At 46.6% G+C, this 16,431-nt stretch overlaps 1 protein-coding gene and 1 long non-coding RNA gene across 11 annotated transcripts in view; one reads left to right on the forward strand and one right to left on the reverse strand.

Moving 5' to 3' along the window:
* LOC139555277 (uncharacterized) overlaps nt 1–5,880 on the forward strand; it is a 6,342-nt gene extending 462 nt beyond the window's left edge. The window contains exons 1-2 of the long non-coding RNA XR_011670970.1: nt 1–147; nt 4,994–5,880. The exon at nt 1–147 is cut by the window's left edge and continues 462 nt beyond it. This is a non-coding gene — a long non-coding RNA (uncharacterized lncRNA). The remainder of the gene's footprint in view (nt 148–4,993) is intronic.
* The window catches only part of LOC139555278 (protein 4.1-like), a 125,952-nt gene that overhangs the window by 82,103 nt on the left and 27,418 nt on the right, over nt 1–16,431 (reverse strand). The gene's annotated exons all lie outside the window — the stretch shown is intronic.

The following is a 16,431-nucleotide window of genomic DNA, read 5'->3' on the forward strand; positions in this document are numbered from 1 at the left end:
GACAGCATGGGGACAGCATGGAGACAGCATGGGGACAGCATGGGGACAGCATGGAGACAGCATGGACAGCATGGACAGCATAGTGGCTGGTCACTCATCCTCCTCTATGGAGAAACCTTGCCACTACTACCAGCCATTTCAGTGTTAGTAAGCAACATTCTATTTCTATATTTTAGTGGTATTTTAGATATTCTAGCTATAATCTATTGCATAAACATAGAAATAGTTATTAAAATACTAGAATGGTCTAAAGGTCAGCCACGTTTGGTCAGGCAGTAGGTCAACCGTGATTTGCCAGTGCTGTTATAAAATATAGTGTAAAACAATGAATGTGGATCATTTCTCTCTACTGTATGCGTGTTAGCTAGTTAGCCAGCCAGTTTTAAAGGATTGATTCCATTTTTTTTTTTTATTTTTTTTTTTTTATAAATTGCCAATATGCCAACCTTCCATTCAAAATATGCAGTGAATCCACAGCCAGACACTGGCTGAAATCCGTCGATGATGGGACTTAGACAAGTTGTAAATGCAACAAATGCTGATATTGTATCGTATAATAACACTCACGGCTTTCCAAGAAAACTCATTCTGAGACATTAATGGTTTGTTTACATATATTTTAGAGGCTATTTATACAGAAAATGTGTTTAAAACTCGTATAAACTGCATTCATAATTGTATCACAATGTCTTAGGTTGACTATAATTATATCTACACTATTTCTGATACAGTTGAAGTCAGAAGTTGACATACACCTTAGCCAAATACATTTAAACTCAGTTTTTCACCATTTCTGACATTAATCCGAGTAAAAATTCCCTGTCTCAGGTCAGTTAGGATCACCACTTTATTTTAAGAATTTGAAATGTCAGAATAATAGTAGAGAGAATGATTTATTTCAGCTTTTATTTATTTCTGTCACGACCGTCGTCAGGGTGGAAATGACAGGACCAAGGTGCAGCGTGGTGAGCGTACATTTTCCCTTTATTATAAATGTCGCCAACAAAACAATAAACAACAAAACGAACGTGAAGCTCCGTAAGGCTATACATGCATTAAACGAAGACAACTACCCACAACTAAGGTGGAAAAACAGGCTGCCTAAGTATGATTCCCAATCAGAGACAACGATAGACAGCTGTCCCTGATTGAGAACTATAGAAACAGAAAACATAGAAATAAAGAAACTAGAATGCCCACCCTAGTCACAGGCCTCTCTATGGCCAGGGCGTGAAACTTTCATCACATTCCAAGGGGTCAGAAGTTTACATACACTCAATTAGTATTTTGTAGCATTGCCTTTAAATTGTTTAATTTGGGTCAAACGTTTCGGGTAGCCTTCCACAAGCTTCCCACAATAAATTGGGTGAATTTTGGCCCATTCCTCCTGACCGAGCTGGTGTAACCGAGTCAGGTTTGTAGGCCTCCTTGCTTGCACACGCTTTTTCAGATCTGCCCACAAATTTTCTATAGGATTGAGGTCAGGGCTTTGTGATGGCCACTCCAATATCTTGACTTTGTTGTCCTTAAGCCATTTTGCCACAACTTTGGAAGTATGCTTGGGGTCATTGTCCATTTGGAAGACCCATTTGCGACCAAGCTATAACTTCCTGACTGATGTCTTGAGATATTGCTTCAATATATCCACATAATTTTCTTGCCTCATGATGCCATCTATTTTGTGAAGTGCACCAGTCCCTCCTGCAGCAAAGCACCCCCACAACATGATGCTGCCACCCCCGTGCTTCACGGTTGGGATGGTGTTCTTTGGCTTGCAAGCCTCCCTCTTTTTCCTTCAAACATAACGATGGTCATTATGGCCAAACAGTTCTATTTTTGTTTCATCAGACCATTTCTCCAAAAAGTACGATCTTTGTCCCCATGTGCAGTTGCAAACCGTAGTCTGGCTTTTTGGAGCACTGATTTCCTTGCTGAGCAGCCTTTCAGGTTATGTCGATATAGGACTCGTTTTACTGTGGATATAGATACTTTTGTACCTGTTTCCTCCAGCATCTTCACAAGGTCCTTTGCTGTTGTTCTGGGATTGATTTGCACTTTTCGCACCAAAGCACATTCATCTCTAGGAGACAGAACGCGTCTCCTTCCTGAGGGGTATGACGGCTGCGTGGTCCCATGGTGTTTATCCTTGCATACTATTGTTTGTACAGATGAACGTGGTACCGTCAGGCGTTTGGAAATTGCTCCCAAGGATGTACCAGACTTATGGAGGTCTACAATTTTTTATCTGAGGTCTTGGCTGATTTCTTTTGATTTTCCCATGATGTCAAGCAAAGACGCACTGAGTTTGAAGGTAGGCCTTGAAATACATCCACAGGTACACCTCCAATTGACTCAAATGATGTCAATTAGCCTATCAGAAGCTTCTAAAGCCATGACATAATTTTCTGGAATTTTCCAAGCTGTTTAAAGGCACAGTCAACTTGGTGTATGTAAACTTCTGACCCACTGGAATTGTGATACAATGAATTATAAATTAAATAATCTGTCTGTAAACAATTGTTGGGAAAATTACTTGTGTCATGCACAAAGTAGATGTCCTAACCGACTTGCCAAAACTATAGTTTGTTAACAAGACATTTGTGGAGTGGTTGAAAAACTAGTTTTAATAACTCCAACCTAAGTGTATGTAAACTTTCAACTTCAACTGTACATCACATGCATTACTTGTATTGCCCTGCATCAGTACAAGCAGGAAATGCATCACCTATGCCTCATTCATTCCTACTAGGCTGGTTTTGGATTTCTCCCTGACCAATATGGCTGCTATTTCCACCCCACTATGGAACTTTGAAGGATTATGACATAGCCCCTCTAGTAATTTAATAGGATCTCTATGGTTAGAAGTCTGGTAATCCTTCTCAACTGAAGACCAATCCTGACCACTATCACCAGGCCTATTAGTGTTAAATCTATTGCATAGAGAGGATGTGATTAATCATAAAATACACAGTGTGTATCTACTATTTATTCAGACCAGGATATTCTACTCAAAGTACAGTAGGTACAGGTCAGAACAGTAGAGGACCGACACAGAGGAACACAAGGGCCCTTCAACAACTCTTAATACAGCGTGTGAGGCTCAACAGCTCAGAGAGCAGTGAGTTGACTTTATCAGACGCTCATTTGGAGCTCTCAGTGGACCGAGGAGACCTCAGGTATGTGTCCCAAATGGAACCCTATTCACTATATAGTACACTACTTCTGACCAGGGCCCATAGACACATCCCAGGTCTACCGTTCAGCCTCTCTCTGCTCTAAGTCTCCTCCACTCTCAGCTGCTCAGCAGTTAGTTGAGCCATAATTACCATAATCAAATAATCCTCTGAATTCCAGTCTTTAAACAGTGACTCCCTGCTCAGCCCTGCTCTCCCCAGCTCAGCCCAGCTCAGCCCCACAGCTCCCCAGCCCTGCTCAGCCCTACTCAGCCCTGCAGCTCCCCAGCCCTGCTCAGCCCTACTCAGCCCCACAGCTCCCAGCCCTGCTCAGCCCCACAGCTCCCAGCCCTGCTCAGCCCCGCAGCTACCCAGCCCTGCTCAGCCCTGCAGCTCCCCAGCCCTGCTCAGCCCAGCTCAGCCCCACAGCTCCCAGCCCTGCTCAGCCCTGCAGCTCCCCAGCCCTGCTCAGCCCTACTTAGCCCCACAGCTCCCCAGCCCTGCTCAGCCCTGCAGCTCCCCACCCCTGCTCAGCCCTGCTCAGCCCTGCAGCTCCCCAGCCCTGCTCAGCCCCCCAGCCCTGCTCAGCCCTGCAGCTCCCCAGTCCCGCTCAGCCTTGCAGCTCCCCAGCTCTGCTCAGCCCTGCAGCTCCCCAGCCCTGTAGCTCCCCAGCACTGCTCAGCCCTACTCAGCCTTGCAGCTCCCCAGCCCTGCTCAGCCCTGCAGCTCCCCAGCCCTGTAGCTCCCCAGCCCTGCTCAGCCCTGCAGCTCCCCAGCCCTGCTCAGCCCTACTCAGCCTTGCAGCTCCCCAGCCATGCTCAGCCCTACTCAGCCTTGCAGCTCCCCAGCCCTGCTCAGCCCTGCAGCTCCCCAGCCCTGCTCAGCCCTGCAGAGCACAGGGAATAGGGTGAAACTAACCAAGTACAGTGGCAAGAAAAAGTATGTGAACCCTTTCGAATTACCTGGATTTCTGCATAAATTGGTCATCAAATTTGATCTGATCTCCATCTTAGTCACAACAACAGACAAACACAGTGTGCTTAAACTAATAACACACAAATTATTGTATTTTTCTTGTCTGATTGGTAATTGGTTGGTGGCACAGATACACACAGACAGACAGACAGACAGACAGACAGACAGACAGACAGACAGACAACACAGGAAGTTTACATTCCCATGTGTCCACAAAGACGTTTCTATGGTATTTAGCTTGTCTTACCCAAGGGCAAAGAACCAGTTCAGACAACCTACTCTCACAAAATAGTCCCGTCATCATCATACTAGCTGTCATGGCAATTTCATAATTTTCCTGTTTTCTATGGCTGCTGACAAACAATGTGCCGGTAGGTGTGCAATCAAGATCGCGTTGGCAACAAGATTTGTCAGTTGGCTAATGGCCCCGCTGGCGCCAACATGAGAAATGTCCTCTTGAATTTATATCCCCACGCCTGCAGCCCTACTGCACACCACAGTCCTGTATTAATTACACTGGCTTAGGCAAGCAGAGAGAGGAGGGTGGCCAGCTGAACTGGATCATGCTGAAGCCTGTGTGGGGGCTGTGCTTTGGCAAAGTAGGTGGGGTTATATCCTGCCTGGTTGGCCCTGTCCGGGGGTATTGTCGGACAGGGCCACAGTGTCCCCGACCCCCACTGTCTCAGCCGCCAGTATCTATGCCACAATAGTCTACAATATGTGCCGGGGTGCTAGGGTCAGTCTGTTATATCTGGTGTAATTCTCCTGTCTTATCTGGTGTCCTGTGTGGATTTAAGTATGCTCCCTCTAATTCTCTCTCTCCATCTCTCCTTCCCCTCCCGGAGGACTTGAGCCCTAGGACCATGCCTCAGGACGACCTGGCCTGATGAATCCTGGCTGTCCCCGGGCCACCTGGTCATGCTGCTGCTCCAGTTTCAACTGTTCTGCCTGGGGCTATGGAGCCCTGACCTGTTCACCGGACGTGCTAGCTTGTCCCAGACCTGCTGTTTTCATATATCTCTCTCTCTCTCTCTCTCTCTCTCTCTCTCTCTCTCTCTCTCCCTCTCTCTCTCTCTGCTATGCAAAGCCAACTGACATTTACTCATTTTTTTATTTAACCTTTATTTAACTAGGCAAGTCAGTTAAGAACAAATTCTTATTTACAATGACGGCCTAGGAACAGTGGGTTAACTGCCTTGTTCAGGGGAACAGTGGGTTAACTGCCTTGTTCAGGGGCAGAAGGACAGATTTTTACCTTGTCTGCTCGGGGATTCGATCCCGTCATCTATGAAAGTTTGTTCTTCAAGATGTTCAATCTGGCCTTAATGGCCATGTTCTGTTATAATCTCCACCCGGCACAGCCAGAAGAGGACTGGATACCCCTCAGAGCCTGGTTCCTCTCTAAGTTTCTTCCAAAGGTTCCTGTCTTTCTAGGGAGTTTTTCCTAGCCTCAGTAGTCATATCCCAGTATTATTCTACAATGTAGAAAATATATATATTTTTAAATATAGAAAAACCCTTGAATGAGTAGGTGTGTCCAAACTTTTGACTGGTACTGTACATATATTTTTTATGGCACGCGAGACATCCTGTCTGAAGAGGCCGCAGGGATGGCACACCAGTAGTACATTTACCATTCATTCACATCATTTCTAATCTACAATGTTTGTTTGGTTACAGTAATTTCTGTTAATGCATTCAATATAAAAAATTATTACAGTATTTTACCGTTCTCATTGTCGGAGTGGACACATTGTTTACGGACAGGCTACACTTGTGAAGAACAAGTTTTGTTTTATTTCATTCCACTTAGGAGTTCTCAAATGATTCATTGTCGATTGTCTGTACCTCTGCTGTCAATGTGGAGTAAGGACGGGCACCTGATTATACATAGAAGTAGGCCTATAGGCTACCTGGCCTGCGCGCAAACGTAGGCCTATAAATAAGTCCATTTGGGGGATCTGATAGTATTACTGATTGTCTTAACTCATCACCACTGTGGAACTTCGCAAAGAAATGTTTTCTCCTCAAACAGCAAGTAAACAAAGTATGTTTTCACATCTATTGAGAATGACAATAGCTCCTCAATCTAACCTATTTGAAAAATCTTTCTAGATCTCTTTTTTTTTTTTTTTTAAACACTCGGCTCAGCGTGAAAGGGGGAAAAAATGTCATGCTCTGATCCGGTGGAAACGTCATAAAATAGGCCTAACTGATTACTTCTTATCCCTTGTGCAAATAGCTTAAAGCTGTGTCTGTCCAGAGCTCACTGGAGCGGGAAACTCTGAAGGATACAATTTTGCAAATTTGCTAGCAGAAGCTTCAGACTGAACCCTTCAGTTGAGACAACGTTTCAAGTTCCTTGCAGACAAGCCATGCATATCCAATGTGATATTTACTTTTAATCAGGATATTTTCTACCTGCAGGCTGCAATGTTTTTATTTGTTGGCTTTTTTTGATTAACCACATGATAATGATTTTGAGATAAGAAGACTTTATAATAAATGAAATTAAGCTGTTCCACGAAAATGTGCATATAAAATGATACACAGTGTGCTTAAAGCATCAGACAAGCTCAGTAGTCTACATATAGATTATTTATATAGGGAAAAATACAGAGACAAAGACAACTCTATGTTGACCAATCATTTTTTGTCGGGCACAGCCCTGATGTCAATTTTAGTCTTTTGTCTGTAATGTCTTTTTCGTTATGTTTGACCCCAGTAAGACTAGCTGTCACCGTTGGCTGATGGAGATCCTAAGAAATCAAATCCAGCACTCTGGCAAATATTACCCTATTCCCTTTAAAGTGCCCTATTTTTTTTTACCAGGGCATGATAGGGTAGTGCTCTATGTAGGGAACAGAGTGCCATTTGGTACGCAGGCTATTTCTCTGAAATCCTGGTTTTGTTTTGATCACCTGACCAGTAACACCACTCTACTGACTACTGTTTCCCCTGACCAGTAACACCCCTCTGACTACTGTTTCCCCTGACCTGTAACACCACTCTACTGCCTACTGTTTCCCCTGACCAGTAACACCACTCTACTGACTACTGTTTCCCCTGACCAGTAACACCCCTCTGACTACTGTTTCCCCTGACCAGTAACACCACTCTACTGACTACTGTTTCCCCTGACCAGTAACACCCCTCTGACTACTGTTTCCCCTGACCTGTAACACCACTCTACTGACCACTGTTTCCCCTGACCAGTAACACCACTCTACCTGACTACTGTTTCCCCTGACCAGTAACACCACTCTACTGACTACTGTTTCCCCTGACCAGTAACACCACTCTACTGACTACTGCTTCCCCTGACCAGTAACACCACTCTACCTGACTACTGTTTCCCCTGACCAGTAACACCACTCTACTGACTACTGTTTCCCCTGACCTGTAACACCACTCTACCTGACTACAGTTTCCCCTGACCAGTAACACCACTCTACTGACTACTGCTTCCCCTGACCAGTAACACCACTCTACTGACTACGGCTTCCCCTGACCAGTAACACCACTCTACTGACTACTGCCTACTGTTTCCACTGACCAGTAACACCACTCTACTGACTACTGTTTCCCCTGACCTGTAACACCACTCTACTGACTACTATTTCCCCTGACCTGTAACACCACTCTACTGACTACTGCTTCCCCTGACCAGTAACACCACTCTACTGACTACTGCTTCCCCTGACCAGTAACACCACTCTACTGACTACTGCCTACTGTTTCCACTGACCAGTAACACCACTCTACTGACTACTGTTTCCCCTGACCAGTAACACCACTCTGACTACTGTTTCCCCTGACCAGTAACACCACTCTGACTACTGTTTCCCCTGACCAGTAACACCACTCTACTGACTACTGTTTCCCCTGACCAGTAACACCACTCTGACTACTGTTTCCCCTGACCAGTAACACCATCTCTCTCCCCCTCCCTCTTCCCATCTCTCTCTCCCCCTCCCTCTCTTAAATAAAGGTTCAATTATTTATTCCCACGCATTCCCACCATTCTGTCCCCCACGGTATCCAATTATTGAGAAAGAGGTCTGTAAACAGAGAAGAGGTCTGTAAACAGAGAAGAGGTCTATAAACAGAGAAGAGGTCTATAAACAGAGAAGAGGTCTGTAAACAGAGAAGAGGTCTATAAACAGAAAAGAGGTCTATAAACAGAGAAGAGGTCTATAAACAGAGAAGAGGTCTGTAAACAGAGAAGAGGTCTATAAACAGAGAAAAGGTCTATAAACAGAGAAGAGGTCTGTAAACAGAGAAGAGGTCTATAAACAGGGAAGAGGTCTGTAAACAGAGAAGAGGTCTGTAAACAGAGAAGAGACCTATAAACAGAGAAGAGGTCTATAAACAGGAGGGAATTGCTTTTGTTTTAATACACGCTGTGTGTGTTTGATTAGTATCACAGTTTGGGGAGAATTATTTCTACAAAGTTTTCCCGATACAAGCAGTACCGCTGCGGGTGCTGCGAGTTCTGCTTACAAGGCAATGTTTTGGAAGTCAGCTGGCAGTGTGGGAGAGAGAGAGAGAGAGAGAGAGAGAGAGAGAGAGAGAGAGAGAGAGAGAGAGAGAGAGAGAGAGAGAGAGAGAGAGAGAGAGAGAGAGAGAGAGAGAGAGAGAGAGAGAGAGAGAGAGAGAGAGAGAGAGAGAGAGAGAGAGAGATCCATGTGATGAGAGAGGAATCACAGGTTGCAGCCCCCCAGGAAGTGAGAGAAGGGAAGAGCTGATGCCAAGTGGCGGTACTGCATGAAGCTGGTAAAACTGGCAGAACAGTAGATAAAGGGGAACTGCTGATATGAACTGCTGAACGGGCAGAAACCAGACAGGAAGCGTGGGCTCTGTCTCCGCTGCTCCAGGTGCAGAGAGGCGCTCTGGAGGTGATTAAACCACGGCTGCATCCCAAATGGGACCCTATATACTGCCCTAAAGACCCTGGTCATAAGTAGTACACTCCATAGGGAATAAGGTCAAAAGTAGTGCACTACATAGGGTACATAAGGAATAGGGTGCCATTTGGGACACATGCTACGGCTTCCTTCCCTCAGACAGGGATTTACAGTTCCCAGCTGTGCAGAGGGCATATGTGATGAAACACACGCTGAACAAAACACATCCCTAGTCCTTTGATTGCGCACGGGTGATTGAATACACACACACACACAAACACACACACAGCAAAACTGCAAAATAACACCTTGTACATTGTTATATCAAAACAATGTTTCTCTCTCTTGGTACTCTCTCTCAACTGAGCCCACACCTACAACTGAGTATGTGAAGAGAGACATAAAAACACTCAAATGCATTTCGAATAAAAAATATATATAGACTAAAGCAAATCTACATGTCTAAATGCTCGGTAGCTTGTCGCTGGGTGCTGAAAGTCAGCTTAAGGGTTGAAAGCGGCTTTAACATTAATCGGGTCCTGAGTGGGATTAGAGCTGGATCCCTCTCAGTGTACTGATGTGGAGGGCAGATGGATCTCTCTCTGTGTACTGACGAGGAGGGCAGATAGATGTCTCTCTGTGTACTGATGAGGAGGGCAGATAGATGTCTCTGTGTACTGATGAGGAGGGCAGATTGATCTCTCTCTGTGTACTGATGTGGAGGGCGGATGGATCTCTCTCTGTGTACTGATGTGGAGGGCAGATGGATCTCTCTCTGTGTACTGATGTGGAGGGCAGATGGATCTCTCTCTGTGTACTGATGTGGAGGGCAGATGGATCTCTCTCTGTGTACTGATGAGGAGGGCAGATGGATCTCTCTGTGTACTGATGAGGAGGGTAGATGGATCTCTCTGTGTACTGATGTGGAGGGCAGATGGATGTCTGTGTACTGATGAGGAGGACAGATGGATCTCTCTCTGTGTACTGATGTGGAGGGCAGATGGATCTCTCTCTGTGTACTGATGAGGAGGGCAGATAGATTTCTCTTTGTGTACTGATGTGGAAGGCAGATGGATCTCTCTCTGTGTACTGATGTGAAGGGCAGATTGGTCTCTCTGTGTACTGACGGGGAGGGCAGATGGATCTCTCTCTGTGTACTGATGTGGAGGGCGGATGGATCTCTCTCTGTGTACTGATGTGGAGGGCGGATGGATCTCTCTCTGTGTACTGATGAGGAGGGCAGATGGATCTCTCTCTGTGTACTGATGTGGAGTGCAGATGGATCTCTCTCTGTGTACTGATGTGGGGGGCAGATGGATCTCTCTCTGTGTACTGATGAGGAGGGAAGATAGATGTCTCTGTGTACTGATGAGGAGGGCAGATGGATCTCTCTCTGTGTACTGATGAGGAGGGCAGATGGATCTCTCTCTGTGTACTGATGTGGAGGGCAGATGGATGTCTGTGTACTGATGAGGAGGACAGATGGATCTCTCTGTGTACTGATATGGAGGGCAGATGGATCTCTCTCTGTGTACTGATGTGGAGGGCGGATGGATGTCTGTGTACTGATGAGGAGGACAGATGGATCTCTCTCTGTGTACTGATGTGGAGGGCAGATGGATGTCTGTGTACTGATGAGGAGGACAGATGGATCTCTCTCTGTGTACTGATGTGGAGGGCAGATGGATGTCTGTGTACTGATGAGGAGGACAGATGGATCTCTCTCTGTGTACTGATGAGGAGGGCAGATAGATGTCTCTGTGTACTGATGAGGAGGGCAGATGGATCTCTCTCTGTGTACTGATGAGGAGGGCAGATGGATCTCTCTCTGTGTACTGATGTGGAGGGCGGATGGATCTCTCTCTGTGTACTGATGAGGAGGGCAGATGGATCTCTCTCTGTGTACTGATGAGGAGGGCAGATGGATCTCTCTCTGTGTACTGATGTGGAGGGCAGATGGATCTCTCTCTGTGTACTGATGAGGAGGGCAGATGGATCTCTCTGTGTACTGATGTGGAGGGCAGATGGATGTATGTGTACTGATGAGGAGGACAGATGGATCTCTCTCTGTGTACTGATGTGGAGGGCAGATGGATCTCTCTCTGTGTACTGATGAGGAGGGCAGATAGATGTCTCTGTGTACTGATGAGGAGGGCAGATTGATCTCTCTCTGTGTACTGATGTGTAGGGCAGATGGATCTCTCTCTGTGTACTGATGTGGAGGGCAGATGGATCTCTCTCTGTGTACTGATGTGGAGGGCAGATGGATCTCTCTCTGTGTACTGATGTGGAGGGCAGATGGATCTCTCTCTGTGTACTGATGAGGAGGGCAGATGGATGTCTCTGTGTACTGATGTGGAGGGCAGATGATGTCTCTGTGTACTGATGAGGAGGGAAGATGGATCTCTGTGTACTGATGAGGAGGGCAGATGGATATCTCTCTGTGTACTGGTGAGGAGGGCAGATGGATCTCTCAGTGTACTGATGTGGAGGGCGGATGGATCTCTCTCTGTGTACTGATGAGGAGGGCAGATGGATCTCTCTCTGTGTACTGATGTGGAGGGCAGATGGATCTCTCTCTGTGTACTGATGTGGAGGGCAGATGGATCTCTCTCTGTGTACTGATGTGGAGGGCAGATGGATCTCTCTCTGTGTACTGATGAGGAGGGCAGATGGATATCTCAGTGTACTGATGTGAGGGCGGATGGATCTCTCTCTGCGTGCTAATGAGGAGGGCTGCTGGATCTCTCTCTGTGTACTGATGTGGAGGGCAGCTGGATCTCTCTCTTTGTGTGCTAATGAGGAGGGCAGCTGGATCTCTCTCTGTGTACTGATGTGGAGGGCAGCTGGATGTCTCTCTTTGTGTGCTAATGAGGAGGGCAGCTGGATCTCTCTCTTTGTGTGCTAATGAGGGCAGCTGGATGTCTCTCTTTGTGTGCTAATGAGGAGGGCTGCTGGATCTCTCTCTTTGTGTGCTAATGAGGGCTGCTGGATCTCTCTCTTTGTGTGCTAATGAGGGCAGCTGGATCTCTCTCTTTGTGTGCTAATGAGGAGGGCAGCTGGATCTCTCTCTTTGTGTGCTAATGAGGAGGGCAGCAGGATCTCTCTCTGTGTACTGATGTGGAGGGCAGCTGGATTTCTCTCTTTGTGTGCTAATGAGGAGGGCAGCAGGATCTCTCTCTTTGTGTGCTAATGAGGGCTGCTGGATCTCTCTCTTTGTGTGCTAATGAGGAGGGCAGCGTGATCTCTCTTTGTGTGCTAATGAGGAGGGCTGCTGGATCGTGCTATCAGTGTACTAATGAGGAGGGCTGCTGGATCTCTCGCTTTGTGTGCTAATGAGGAGGGCAGCTGGATCTCTCTCTTTGTTTGCTAATGAGGAGAGCAGCTGGATCTCTCTCTTTGTGTGCTAATGAGGAGGGCAGCTGGATCTCTCTCTTTGTGTGCTAATGAGGAGGGCAGCTGGATTCTCTCTCTTTGTGTGCTAATGAGGAGGGCAGCTGGATCTCTCTCTTTGTGTGCTAATGAGGAGGGCAGCTGGATCTCTCTCTTTGTGTGTTAATGAGGAGGGCAGCAGGATCTCTCTCTGTGTACTGATGTGGAGGGCAGCTGGATGTCTCTCTTTGTGTGCTAATGAGGAGGGCAGCGTGATCTCTCTCTTTGTGTGCTAATGAGGAGGGCAGCTGGATCTCTCTCTTTGTGTGCTAATGAGGAGGGCAGCTGGATCTCTCTCTTTGTGTGCTAATGAGGGCAGCTGGATCTCTCTCTTTGTGTGCTAATGAGGAGGGCTGCTGGATCTCTCTCTTTGTGTGCTAATGAGGGCTGCTGGATCTCTCTCTTTGTGTGCTAATGAGGAGGGCAGCTGGATCTCTCTCTTTGTGTGCTAATGAGGAGGGCAGCGTGATCTCTCTCTTTGTGTGCTAATGAGGAGGGCAGCTGGATCTCTCTCTTTGTGTGCTAATGAGGAGGGCAGCTGGATCTCTCTCTTTGTGTGCTAATGAGGGCAGCTGGATCTCTCTCTTTATGTGCTAATGATGAGGGCAGCTGGATCTCTCTCTTTGTGTGCTAATGAGGGCAGCTGGATCTCTCTCTTTGTGTGCTAATGAGGAGGGCAGCTGGATCTCTCTCTTTGTGTGCTAATGAGGAGGGCAGCTGGATCTCTCTCTTTGTGTGCTAATGAGGGCAGCTGGATCTCTCTCTTTGTGTGCTAATGAGGAGGGCTGCTGGATCGTGCTATCAGTGTACTAATGAGGAGGGCTGCTGGATCTCTCGCTTTGTGTGCTAATGAGGAGGGCAGCTGGATCTCTCTCTTTGTGTGCTAATGAGGAGGGCAGCTGGATCTCTCTCTTTGTGTGCTAATGAGGGCAGCTGGATCTCTCTCTTTGTGTGCTAATGAGGAGGGCAGCTGGATCTCTCTCTTTGTGTGCTAATGAGGAGGGCAGCTGGATCTCTCTCTTTGTGTGCTAATGAGGAGGGCAGCTGGATCTCTCTCTTTGTGTGCTAATGAGGAGGGCAGCTGGATCTCTCTCTTTGTGTGCTAATGAGGGCAGCTGGATCTCTCTCTTTATGTGCTAATGATGAGGGCTGCTGGATCGGTCACTCTGGTTCCTCAACTATCCCTCCCTCCCTCCCTCCCTGCCTCTCCTCTCTCCCTTCCTCCTCTACGTGCCCCGCCATAAGCCACCATCTATCTATCAGTCACCCTGGCCTTCCACTCCCTCCCTCCCTCTCTATCACCCTTCCTCCCTCCCTCACTCCCTGCCTCTCCTCTCTCCCTCCCTCCTCTGCGTGCCCCGGCCCATCACACTGTCTATCCTCCCTCTATCCCTCCCTGCCTCTCCTCTACACACCCTGTCCTTCCACTTCCTTCCTCCCTCTATCTTTCCCTCCATACCTCCCTCCCTTCTTCCCTCTCTCCTTGCCTCCCTCTATCCTTCATCTCTCCATCTCTCCTTCATCTCTTCCTCCCTGTGACCCAGAATTGAAGTGTTCGCCTTAGTGTTACTAGGCAGGATTTTGCAAGAACCAACCAAAACATGGTGACTGGTGGTGAACCAACCAAAACATGGTGACTGGTGGTGAACCAACCAAAACATGGTGACTGGTGGTGAACCAACCAAAACATGGTGACTGGTGGTGAACCAACCAAAACATGGTGACTGGTGGTGAACCAACCAAAACATGGTGACTGGTGGTGAACCAACCAAAACATGGTGACTGGTGGTGAACCAACCAAAACATGGTGACTGGTGGTGAACCAACCAAAACATGGTGACTGGTGGTGAACCAACCAAAACACGGTGACTGGTGGTGAACCAACCAAAACATGGTGACTGGTGGTGAACCAACCAAAACATGGTGACTGGTGGTGAACCAACCAAAACATGGTGACTGGTGGTGAACCAACCAAAACATGGTGACTGGTGGTGAACCAACCAAAACATGGTGACTGGTGGTGAACCAACCAAAACATGGTGACTGGTGGTGAACCAACCAAAACATGGTGACTGGTGGTGAACCAACCAAAACACGGTGACTGGTGGTGAACCAACCAAAACATGGTGATTGGTGGTGAACCAACCAAAACATGGTGACTGGTGGTGAACCAACCAAAACATGGTGACTGGTGGTGAACCAACCAAAACATGGTGACTGGTGGTGAACCAACCAAAACATTCTAATGCTTCATCCCAAATCGCACCCTATTCCCTATAATATAGTGCATTACTTTTGACCAGGGCTCATAGGGAAAACCACAGAAATAGGGTGCCATTGTACTACAGTATGTAGGGAATAGGGTGCCATTGTACTACAGTATTTAGGGAATAGGGTGCCATTGTACTACAGTATTTAGGGAATAGGGTGCCATTGTACTACAACATGTAGGGAATTGTCACGGTTCATGAATCCACTGCCTTTCTCTCTCTTTCTCTTTCTCTTTTTCTCTCTCTCTCTCTCTCTCTCTCTCTCTCTCTCTCGTGTTTGTGTGGGCGTGGTTCCCAATCTCGGCCTGATTGTCTGCGCCAGCTGGAATCACTTATCTTCCCTTTATATGTTCTGTAACCAGTGTTTCTTGTTGTCAGATCGTTGTTACTTCCCTGAGGTTGTGTCGTGTGTCCGTGCTCATTCTCTCGCCGCCCTTGTGTGGATTATCTTCTGTGCTCCTTCCTACCCATCCGGACACACTCCCCTGGATTTCTCAGCACGCTATCATCGGAAGATGCGCCCTAGTCCCTGGGTCGGATTCCGTCTGAGTACAGTCTGTCTGTCCTGTTGCTGCTGTAAACTGTATTCATTAAACCATCGTTGCTTGCATCTTGCATCCGCCTCTGTATTGTCACAGGAATAGGGTGCCATTTGGGATGCCTACAAGTTCAGTTTAACAGCTTCTCCGTACTAATGTCACCCACGCACCGGGACACGATGTCGGGAGAGAGTTTTCTGGTAGTGAGGATTGTCACCTCCATAAGCAGTAAAACATGTCTCAGTATGATAGGCCGAGCTAGAGTGTCTGCTACCCTTGGGGTACTTTTGGGTTCATAACACATGATAGGCATCCCAAATAGAACCCTATGCCCTATGTAGGTAATAGAGTGCCATTTGGGACCCAAGCCATGCACACTGTTCTTTCATCTGTTAATGAAACCGACACCTTGAGAGGCCGACACTGTAAATCAGACATAAAAATATATACAGTACCAGTCAAAAGTTGACACACCAACTCATTCAAAGGTTTTACTTTATTTTTTACTATTTTCTACATTGTAGAATAATAGTGAAGACATCAACACTATGAAATAACACATATGGAATCATGTAGTAACCAAGAAAGTATTAAACAAATCAAAATATATTTTAGATTCTTCAAAGTAGCCACACTTTGCCATGATGACAGCTTTGCACACTCTTGACATTCTCTTAACCAGCACAAACCGTCATTCTGTTACCAAACTTTGAATCTGCATTGATCTTCAGGTAAATGCGTTTTTGTAAAAATGTTCAGTTGAAATTGTTTTAAAGTAGTCCTTGTGCATAGAGTTGTATGGTTTGTTTAACTTTGCAATCATTGGTTTTTGTTTGACATACATTTTAAAGTGAAAAATCTGAGTCTCAGCATCATTCTGTTAGTGAGGAGTTGCCCTACACTAGTGTCTAGTTACATCGCTCACACACCAGAAAGCACATGTGAGTGTTTGCAAGGAGGAGCACTTGTCTCTTGGACAATGAGAAAAGCAGTGTTTCCTATAAGATAATACTACTCCTACCGTTGCTACATTACATTCCAGGTGATTTAATTGTACAGTGAAACAGACAAATGAAATTGTGTTAAAATATGAATAGACTTAATAGCACCTCTCTGGTGTTGGCTAAGTGGGGCT

The sequence above is a fragment of the Salvelinus alpinus genome, chromosome 26 (assembly GCF_045679555.1).
Source record: "Salvelinus alpinus chromosome 26, SLU_Salpinus.1, whole genome shotgun sequence".
In the NCBI taxonomy this organism is placed as follows: domain Eukaryota; kingdom Metazoa; phylum Chordata; class Actinopteri; order Salmoniformes; family Salmonidae; genus Salvelinus; species Salvelinus alpinus.